Source organism: Delphinapterus leucas, chromosome 15, assembly GCF_059928025.1.
Source record: "Delphinapterus leucas isolate spDelLeu-1000000601 "Yukka" chromosome 15, BTC_Dleu_Yukka2, whole genome shotgun sequence".
Classification (NCBI taxonomy): domain Eukaryota; kingdom Metazoa; phylum Chordata; class Mammalia; order Artiodactyla; family Monodontidae; genus Delphinapterus; species Delphinapterus leucas.
In genome coordinates this window covers 76,558,557-76,566,961 of record NC_143143.1, presented here as the reverse complement: position 1 = coordinate 76,566,961, position 8,405 = coordinate 76,558,557, and the positions used below count along the sequence as shown (strand labels likewise).

General features: G+C 45.8%; 1 long non-coding RNA gene and 3 other non-coding genes across 5 annotated transcripts; all 4 read right to left on the bottom strand.

Annotated features, from left to right (window-relative positions):
• Positions 1 to 1,136: 1,136 nt before the first annotated feature.
• On the bottom strand, positions 1,137 to 8,250 carry LOC111186624 (uncharacterized). Of its 2 annotated transcripts, XR_002647901.2 has the most exons (6): positions 8,124 to 8,250; positions 7,661 to 7,770; positions 6,111 to 6,175; positions 5,704 to 5,780; positions 4,669 to 4,845; positions 1,137 to 1,445 (listed from the first exon to the last, which is right to left on the bottom strand). It is a non-coding gene; the product is annotated as an uncharacterized LOC111186624 (long non-coding RNA). The 2 variants fall into 2 exon arrangements; XR_002647900.3 differs by lacking the exon at positions 1,137 to 1,445 and having other exon boundaries at positions 4,603 to 4,845.
• Positions 5,943 to 6,032, bottom strand: LOC115803413 (small nucleolar SNORD12/SNORD106). Its single transcript, XR_004024146.2, has one exon. It is a non-coding gene; the product is annotated as a small nucleolar SNORD12/SNORD106 (small nucleolar RNA).
• Positions 6,250 to 6,338, bottom strand: LOC115803411 (small nucleolar SNORD12/SNORD106). Its single transcript, XR_004024144.1, has one exon. It is a non-coding gene; the product is annotated as a small nucleolar SNORD12/SNORD106 (small nucleolar RNA).
• Positions 7,846 to 7,936, bottom strand: LOC115803412 (small nucleolar SNORD12/SNORD106). Its single transcript, XR_004024145.2, has one exon. It is a non-coding gene; the product is annotated as a small nucleolar SNORD12/SNORD106 (small nucleolar RNA).
• Positions 8,251 to 8,405: the final 155 nt, after the last annotated feature.

Here is an 8,405-nt window from a genome sequence, read left to right as displayed (position 1 = left end):
TGCAAGTTCTGGAAGGGATAAATGGGATTGTAATGAACAAGGGTGGGGTATGGATTAATGAAATAATAATACAATATGGCACATGGTAAGCACTCAATGAGCACACTTCTTACATCTCCCCAGCACAGATTTTCTCCCATCTCAAAGTGGCAGGAAGATTTGTTTATTCACTAGATATGAATTGTGTCCCTATAATGTGCCAGGCCTGGGCTAAGTGCTTTACAGACCTGATTTTATTGAAGGTTTCAACTCTCTGAAGCAGGCATTGTTATGAACCCCATTTCACAGGTGAGGAAACTGAGGCTGATAGAGGTAAAGAATGTGCCCAAGATCCCTCAGGTAAGAGGACAAAGAAGTAGAATGAGTCTGAAGCATCAAATGTTTTGTGGGACTGAAGCTAGGGAGACAAGATGCAAAGAATTTGAGCATCTGAGGCCTATCATTGCCTTTGGGGTTCAGGGAAGCAGTGATAGCAAAGCCTAGAGACTTAAGGGGGTGGGAGCTCTCTAGGGAACTTCTCTGATCCCTGGCTGGTAGGCATTTGGGGCCACTTCTGACCTCAGAGGTGTCTCACCAACAAGGAAGTCAAAAGCATTGAACTGGACTTCCCTGGTGGCCCAGTGGTTGAGAATCCGCCTGCCAATGCAGGGGACACAGGTTCGATCCCTGGTCGGGGAAGATCCCACCTGCCGCGGAGCAACTAAACCCATGTGCCACAACTGCTGAAGCCTGCGCGCCTAGAGCCTGTGCTCTGCAACAAGAGAAGCCACCGCAATGAGAAGCCCGCGCACTGCAACGAAGAGTAGCCCCCTCTTGCCACAACTAGAGAAAGCTCACAGGCAGCAACGAAGACCCAACGCAACCAAAACATAAATAAGTAAAATAATTAATAAATAAATAAAAGCATTTGAACTTTTCAGAACCAGAAATTGGCTCCCTCCTGTATCAGTCAGACTGCATTTCAGTAAGAGGCTGCAATTAAGCCAAGGGTTACAAACTCAAGAGCCAGACTGACAGGGTTTGAGTCCTGGCTCTACTACTTACTGACTGTGTGACTTTAGACAAGTCATTTTATCTCTCGCAGACTGTCCCTTCAACTGTCAAATGAGGTTAATAATACAATCTGCCTCATATGGTTGTTGGAAGAATAATGTTTTATTACATTTGAAGCACTGTAATTAACACACAGTAAGGGCTCAATAAATGTTAGCCATTGTTAGTATTATTACTACAGGGGCTGGTATATTAAAAGAGGGAGGGCTTCCCTGGTGGCGCAGTGGTTGAGAGTCCGCCTGCCGATGCAGGGGACACGGGTTCGTGCCCCGGTCCGGGAAGATCCCACATGCCATGGAGTGGCTGGGCCTGTGAGCCGTGGTCGCTGAGCCTGCGCACCCGGAGCCTGTGCTCCGCAACAGGAGAGGCCATGACAGTGAGATGCCCACGTACTGCAAAAAAAAAAGAGGGAAATACACCACTGTGGGGAACTAGAAAGCACATGACCTGCCTAAAAACACATACATACATACATATTAATACATATATGCATAAAACGTTATTCAGCCACAGCTAATTATCAGGCAGGAAAATGGGTCTACTATAATCAGATCTTCCAATTTTCCATAAGAAGCCACAGTGAACTCCTTTCTACGCTCCAAACACAAAACCCAACAAGCAGGCTTTTGCCTCAAAACCTTTGCACTGGCCTGGAACGTTCATTTCCCACTGATACTCACACCACTCACTCCCTGATCTGGTTTAGCTCTGTACTCAAATGTCCACCTTTCCATTTCCATTTCTTTTCCGTTTCTATTCCTTTTCCTCACTTTAGTTTTCTCCATTGCACTTATTAAATAACATACTACAGTATATTACTTTTTATTGTTTCTCTCTCCACTAGCAATGTCATGTCCCATGTAGGCAAGAATTTTTTTTTTTCACTATTGTATCCTCAGCACCTAGAACAGAGCCTGACACAGGGTAGATAATAAATATTTATGGAATGAATCATGTCAATGCATTTTCTTTAAGAAAGATTTTGTGGACTCAATATGTCTTCAGGTTACCAGGTTGAGTGCTGGTTCAAGGAATCATGTAGTCAGTTTTGCCTCTTTGAGCACCTACTATGTGCAAGGAACAGCTTTAGAAACTGCAGGGGATTCAAAGAACTGAAAACACTTCTTGTTCTGGTAAAAGGCAGTTAAGTTGGAGAGAGAAAAGGAGTCAAATAAGTCAGAGTTTGTGACCTGATTCTGTCTCATATAGAGACTGAATTTCCTCATCTGTGCAATAAGAGCGAGAATCATGCTAGTTCTCACCTCACAAGGCTGTTGTGATGAGTAACAAAGTGTGCCAGTCAAGGGCTTCCCTGGCGGCACAGTGGTTAAGAATCCGCCTGCCAATGCAGGGGACAGGGGTTCGAGCCCTGGTCTGGGAAGATCCCACATGCTGCAGAGCAACTAAGCCCATGCGCCACAACTACTTAGACTGTGCTCTAGAGCCCGCGTGCCACAACTGCTGAAGCCTGCACGCCTAGAGCCTGTGCTCCACAAGAGAAGCCACTGCAGTGAGAAGCCCACATACAACTAGAGAAAGCCCACACGCAGCAACGAAAACCCAACGTAGCCAAAAAGAATAAAATAAACCTTTTAAAAAGGTGTGCCAGTCAAGTACTTTAGCAGTCCTGCCACAAGGGAAGCGTCTGATTCACTTTTTTTTTTTAATATTTATTTATTTTGCCGGATCTTAGTTGCGGCACACTGGATCTTTGTTGCAGCATGCAGGATCTTTAGTTGCGGGATCACAGCATGCCGGCTTCTTCGTTGCGGCGTGCAGACTCTTAGCTGCGGCATGCATGTGGAGTCTAGTTCCCTGACCAGGGATCAAACCTGGGCCCCCTGCATTGGGAGCACGGAGTCTTACCCACTGGACCACCAGGGAAATCCCAGATTCATTCTTTCATTTAATATTTATTGAATGGCCTACCACGTGCCAGGATCTGTGCCGTGTGCCATGGAGGGGCCACAAAGGAGGGACAGCTGCTATCTACACTATCTCTTGTACTATCTACCATGGAGTCGTGGTCTAATGTAGGGAGACAGATGACAAATATATATGCTACATAAACATACACATATAATGTATGTATACTGTATACACATAGGCACTATTTATTAGGCAGTGAAAAATAATACGAAGAAAAATATAAGGGAATAGAAAGTGATGGGGAAGATTGTTTTAGATAGGTTCCCAGAGAAGTTGACATTTAAGTAAACCAAGGGAACCATGCAAAGACCTGGCGGGGCTAGGCCTGGTCATTCATTCCAGGTTGGAGTGCACCTAAAGTGATGGAGGACAGTTAGACCTGTGTGACTGAAAGAGAAGGGAGGAGATGAGGTCAGAGGTTAATGGAGAGGAAGATGGTCCAGGCCATTGAGTCCAGCTTTTACTGTGTGAGGTGGGGAGACACAGGAGGGTTGAGCAGGACAGTGGTGTGATCTCTGGTTTTCAAGGGCACTCTGGCTGCATATAGAGAATTAGATCTCAGGGAGCAAAGGTGGAAGTACAGACCAGTAATCAAAGCTTGGATGATGGTGGCTTGGATCCGGAAGACGGTAGCAATGGAGGTGGGAAAGGGTGAATGTCAGATGTATTTTAAGGGTAAACCGGGAATTCCCCAGGGATCCAGTGGCTTCTGGGGTCCGGGTTCAATCCCTGGTTGGAGAACTAAGATCCCACATGCTGCATGGCACAGCCAAAAAAAAAAAAAGGTAAACCAACGTGGGGAATGGAGCAAAACGTCAAGGATAACTAAGATTTCTGGCCTGAGCACCTAGACTGACAGTGTTGTGACGCCTGGAATAGAAATGGTTGTGGGAGCTGCAGTCTTGGTGGAAGGGGGTCAGTTCAGGTTTGGGCATATTAAGTTGAATGCTCACAGGCGTCATGGTGTCAGTAAGGTTTCTAGTCACCAAATACCCGGGGAGGATCTGCTCCCAAACTCAGTTGTTGGCAGGACTCAGTTCCCTGCACATTATTGGCTGGAAGCCAATCTCAATTCCTCACTAGCTTGTTTCACTAAAGTGAGCAAGCCAAGGAATAAGACAGAAGGGAACTAGGCAAGAGGATGTCAACAAGTCTTTTGTTGCCAACTCAACAAGGCAGAATACCCTTCTTGGACTTCCCTGGTGCAGCAGTGGTTAAGACTCCGAGCTTCCACTGCAGGGGCATCAGGCCGTGGTGTGCGGCAAAAAAAAAAAAAAGTAATACCCCTTTAGCGAGTTTTCTATTCACCGGATGCACTAGGTCCACACACTCAAGGGACTTGGAGTCAACATCAGGAATCAGATTAGAAGGTACAAAGTCAAAAAAAACCACAATGGAATCCTATCTTCCTAAGATTAGTCAGATCAAGTATCTGGGACAGAGTAGGGAAGTTAAAGTGAAACCAGATTAGCCCTATGTCACTAGTCTGTTTGGAACTTTCCATGTTTAAACATTAAAATTTTAAGTTTAATATTAAAAGCTCTCTCTGCCCCTAGAGCTTTTTACCTCAAGTATCATTTGGTTCAAGGTCTCTATCTCCAATGACCAAATACAACAGCATTTTGATTCAAAGGATTTTATTTTCTTTCTCCAGATAGGAAGGCTACAAAGTTAAGAAATTTTTACCTAAGTTTAATATAATACTTGATTCTTCAAAACAGCCAGAGGCTTTTCAGCTCTGGACACTCAAGTTACACAGCAACCTTATGAGACTGATTCAACCAGAACCTTCATGCTTTCTCAGTAAACAGGGTCATCTTTTCCCAAGAGACCTTGCATTCCAACTCCACAGTTGAGAAACTCCTTAAAAGAAAAAAGATACATCAAGATCAGGACTTCATTCTGATGTAAACTGATATAAACAGCTACTTGTTTGGGATGTGGAAGTATCTAGACTTCAGGAACTAGGTGGATGTTGAATTAAGTACCAGACCAAGGAGAGACTTCCAACCTCTTGAGTCTGGCACCTCACTGAAGTCTGTGTTGTTCCTGATAACGTCAAAATGTTCATCATCAATCTATAGCCTTTCTAGGTACAGTAAATAGAGGTAAGGGAGACATACCCAGGACCACACCAAAAGTTATGTTGATTCTAGAGGGACTTAACACAAATGAAGCTCATTCAAAAGATACTTTAGGGACAAATGGGGGCATCTGAAATATAAAGTGGATAAGCAGACATTAGGGATACAAAGTGTTATTTGTTTAAAAAGAAAGGAGGCAGGAGATAGAGACTGCCTGTCTCCTTGGCTTGCTCACTGTGATGCAGCAAGCCACTGTGTTCCTTACCCATGGGGTAAGGAACTGAGGTTGGCTTCCAGCTAACAGTGTGAAAAATTCAACCTTTCAAAAAAAATTACAACCAATTTCAATCTCAACTCAAAAGATGGCTTGGAGCTCCTCATCTCGTATTATCTGCCAAGGCAGAATTAAGTTTTCATTTAATTTTTCCCCCTTTCTTAGGGAAAGACCTGGTAGTACCAATAGGTCAACAGTACTGCCAAGGACATGATCTTCCCCTCCTGTTTTACCCAACTTGGAACTGGGTACTCAGGTTATTCCCAAGTGGGCAAACCCAACACCTCTCTACCCTGAGCACATTTAGTAATCATTTTACTAAGGAGGGGTTAACACCTAGATAACAATTTGCAGAAACCTCACCTGTCACAGGACAGACTGAACCAAGCTGAGACCAGGCTGCAATCAACCTACTTACGCCCTGACAAAGGGCTCTGGTCCTGTAGGAAGTTAACAGATGAAGCCAAGATAAATGACTTGAATGATGGAAGAGGGAAAAACCCCATACATAGGGCAAGTCCAATTCCCACTAAAAAAAGCCCCACAGAAAGTAGTCTGTTGGTGGTTAAGCAGAAAACAGATAAACAGAAGTTATCTTTGTGGCCAATGCATCAGACAAAACTGGCTAATAGTTCAGTTAGATCAACAGGGTCGATCTGACGGGGAAAAGTTCAGTCATCAGCTGCAATGGCCATACGAGTCACGGAAAGTAGAAAGCAACGGCGATAGCCTCTCTCAAAGAAAAGCAGTTAATAATGGACGTGACTTACCAATTCTCTCCCAATCCTGGATCCATCATGGTCCATTCAAAGTCTGCTTTCTGCCAACAGTGAACCTGAGATGAAAACAGAAACATGACCGCCAGTCAGCTAGATACCCAAAGGAGTGGGGGACAGAGGAGATGCTCAAGCTGGCATATCAGACAAACTGGCTTAGAGAAGTTAGATCAACATGGTCGATCTGTCGGGGAAAAAAGTTCAGTCATCATTTATGCCAGCAGGAAGCTTTTCGCCTCTACAGAAAGAACCCTGGGGACTTCCCTGGTGGTGCAGTAGTTAAGGATCCGCCTGCCACTGCAGGGTACATGGGTTCGAGCCCTGGTTCGGGAAGATCCCACATTCCGCGGAGCAACTAGGCCCTTGTGCCACAACTACTGAAGCCCACACACCTAGAGCCTGAGCACCGCAATGAAGAGCAGCCCCCGCTTGCCCCAACTAGAGAAAGCCTGTGTGCAGCAACAAACGCCCAATGAAAGAAGGGGGGGGGGAGGGAGGGGGGGAGGGAGGGAGGGAGGGAGGGGGGGGAGGGAGGGAGGGAGGGAGGGAGGGGGGGGAGGGAGGGAGGGAGGGAGGCGGGGAGGGAGGGAGGGAGGGGGGGGGAGGGAGGGGGGGGAGGGGGGGGGGGAGGAAGAAAAAAAGAAGGAACCCTGAACTAGGAATAAGATTTGGTTCATCTGTTTCTCTACCTTCAACTTCATGCAGTATTTCAGCACTTCTGTGTCCTGTTCTCGGCAATAAGATAGTAGCTAAGACAAATACCTCTGCCTTCTGTGCTTACATTTGATAGAGGCCAGCGTGGCTGGCAAGAATTGTGGGGAAATGGCTGGCTTTTACTTAGGTGACTGCAGGGTTTCGACTATGTGTTAGGATGTTACACTTTAATGCAAGATGTCATCACTTAAAACGCGACTTAATACTCTGGGACAGCAAGGTTTAAGGAACACTTCGTCCAAGAAGTCCCACCCTTAAAGTGCATTTCTGGACTCAGTTAAGGAGTTGGTAATTAAAGCAAATAGGCCAACAGAAACACATTTGGCTTTCCGTAAAAATGTCATCACACCTAAATGGGAAGGAAATCTGAAAAGAGGGAATATATGTATACATGTAACTGATTCACTTTGCTGTACAGCAGAAACTAACACAACATTGTAAAGCAACTCTACACCAATAAATTTTTTTTAAAAACGTCATCACATTATCCATCCACTTGGAAGCTTAAGTATAAAAGAAAGCTGTTTATTAAGAAACAAGTGAAGGAATGGCATCTGAAAATGTGCCTTAAAGAGCATTACAAAGACATTTAAAATTTAACACCTATTCATTTTCAAGAGATAATTCACTTATTTCACTTTGTAATAAGGTATGTTTTTGTGAATTATAATAAAACCAAGCACCCAGAACACCTCAAAGAAAACCTAGTAACTAAAATATGCTAATTGGCTGCCCTTAATCATCTTTTCTTTCCCTCCAAGATGCCTAGCAAACTAAGAGGCTCCTCAGAGCATGCGTTTCTTACAATAGGCCAAAAGACAAATGCTTACTCCAGAGATCAGGAGATTGAAGGTTGTTCATGTCTACACGTGGTTTCCTTGAAGGCCCAGCAGGGACCCCTTCCTCCAAGATCCATTCTGTATGCTGTGATCGCGCAAACCTGCGAACCAACAAAGAAAGGTCGTCAAGCGCCATCTTCCCACAGTCGGAAGAGAACATGGCAGCGCCTTTTGAGGCCGCTGTCTCAGAACTAACTGGCAAGTATTCAAAGACATCAACATTGTCGATCTGACGGGGAAAAAAGTGAAGTCATCATTTACACCAGCCGAAGACTCCTCAGGCCCGAGCACAAGGCGCGGGCTTTTCCAGCTCTAACTGATCTCCCCAAAGGCGCTGAGGCCTATTTAGAGTCAGAGCAGAGGCAACCACGAGGAGAGGGGGCCACCGGTAGGGGCGACCGCACAAAAAAGGGAAAAAGAGGCACAGAGATCTCGAAGCGAGGTTTCCACTCACCACATACAGTAATAAACCCTGGTTGCCGGGATGGGACGACACGGGAGGAGAAACAGAGGAGCTAAGGCGAAGAACAGACAGCACCGAGGACGGAAAAGAACAAGAAGCGCCAAAGCCTCCCTTATATAACCAGAGGAGGCTCACGCCTGCGCACTGGACCCGAGGCGCTTCCTCCCCGCCCCCCAAGCCGCGCCACGCGAGGCCCTCTGGGAAATGTAGTCGCCGCGCCGCCCAGGCGGAGGAGGCCTAATGGTTGTCAAGGCCACACTAGCCCCGCCCCTT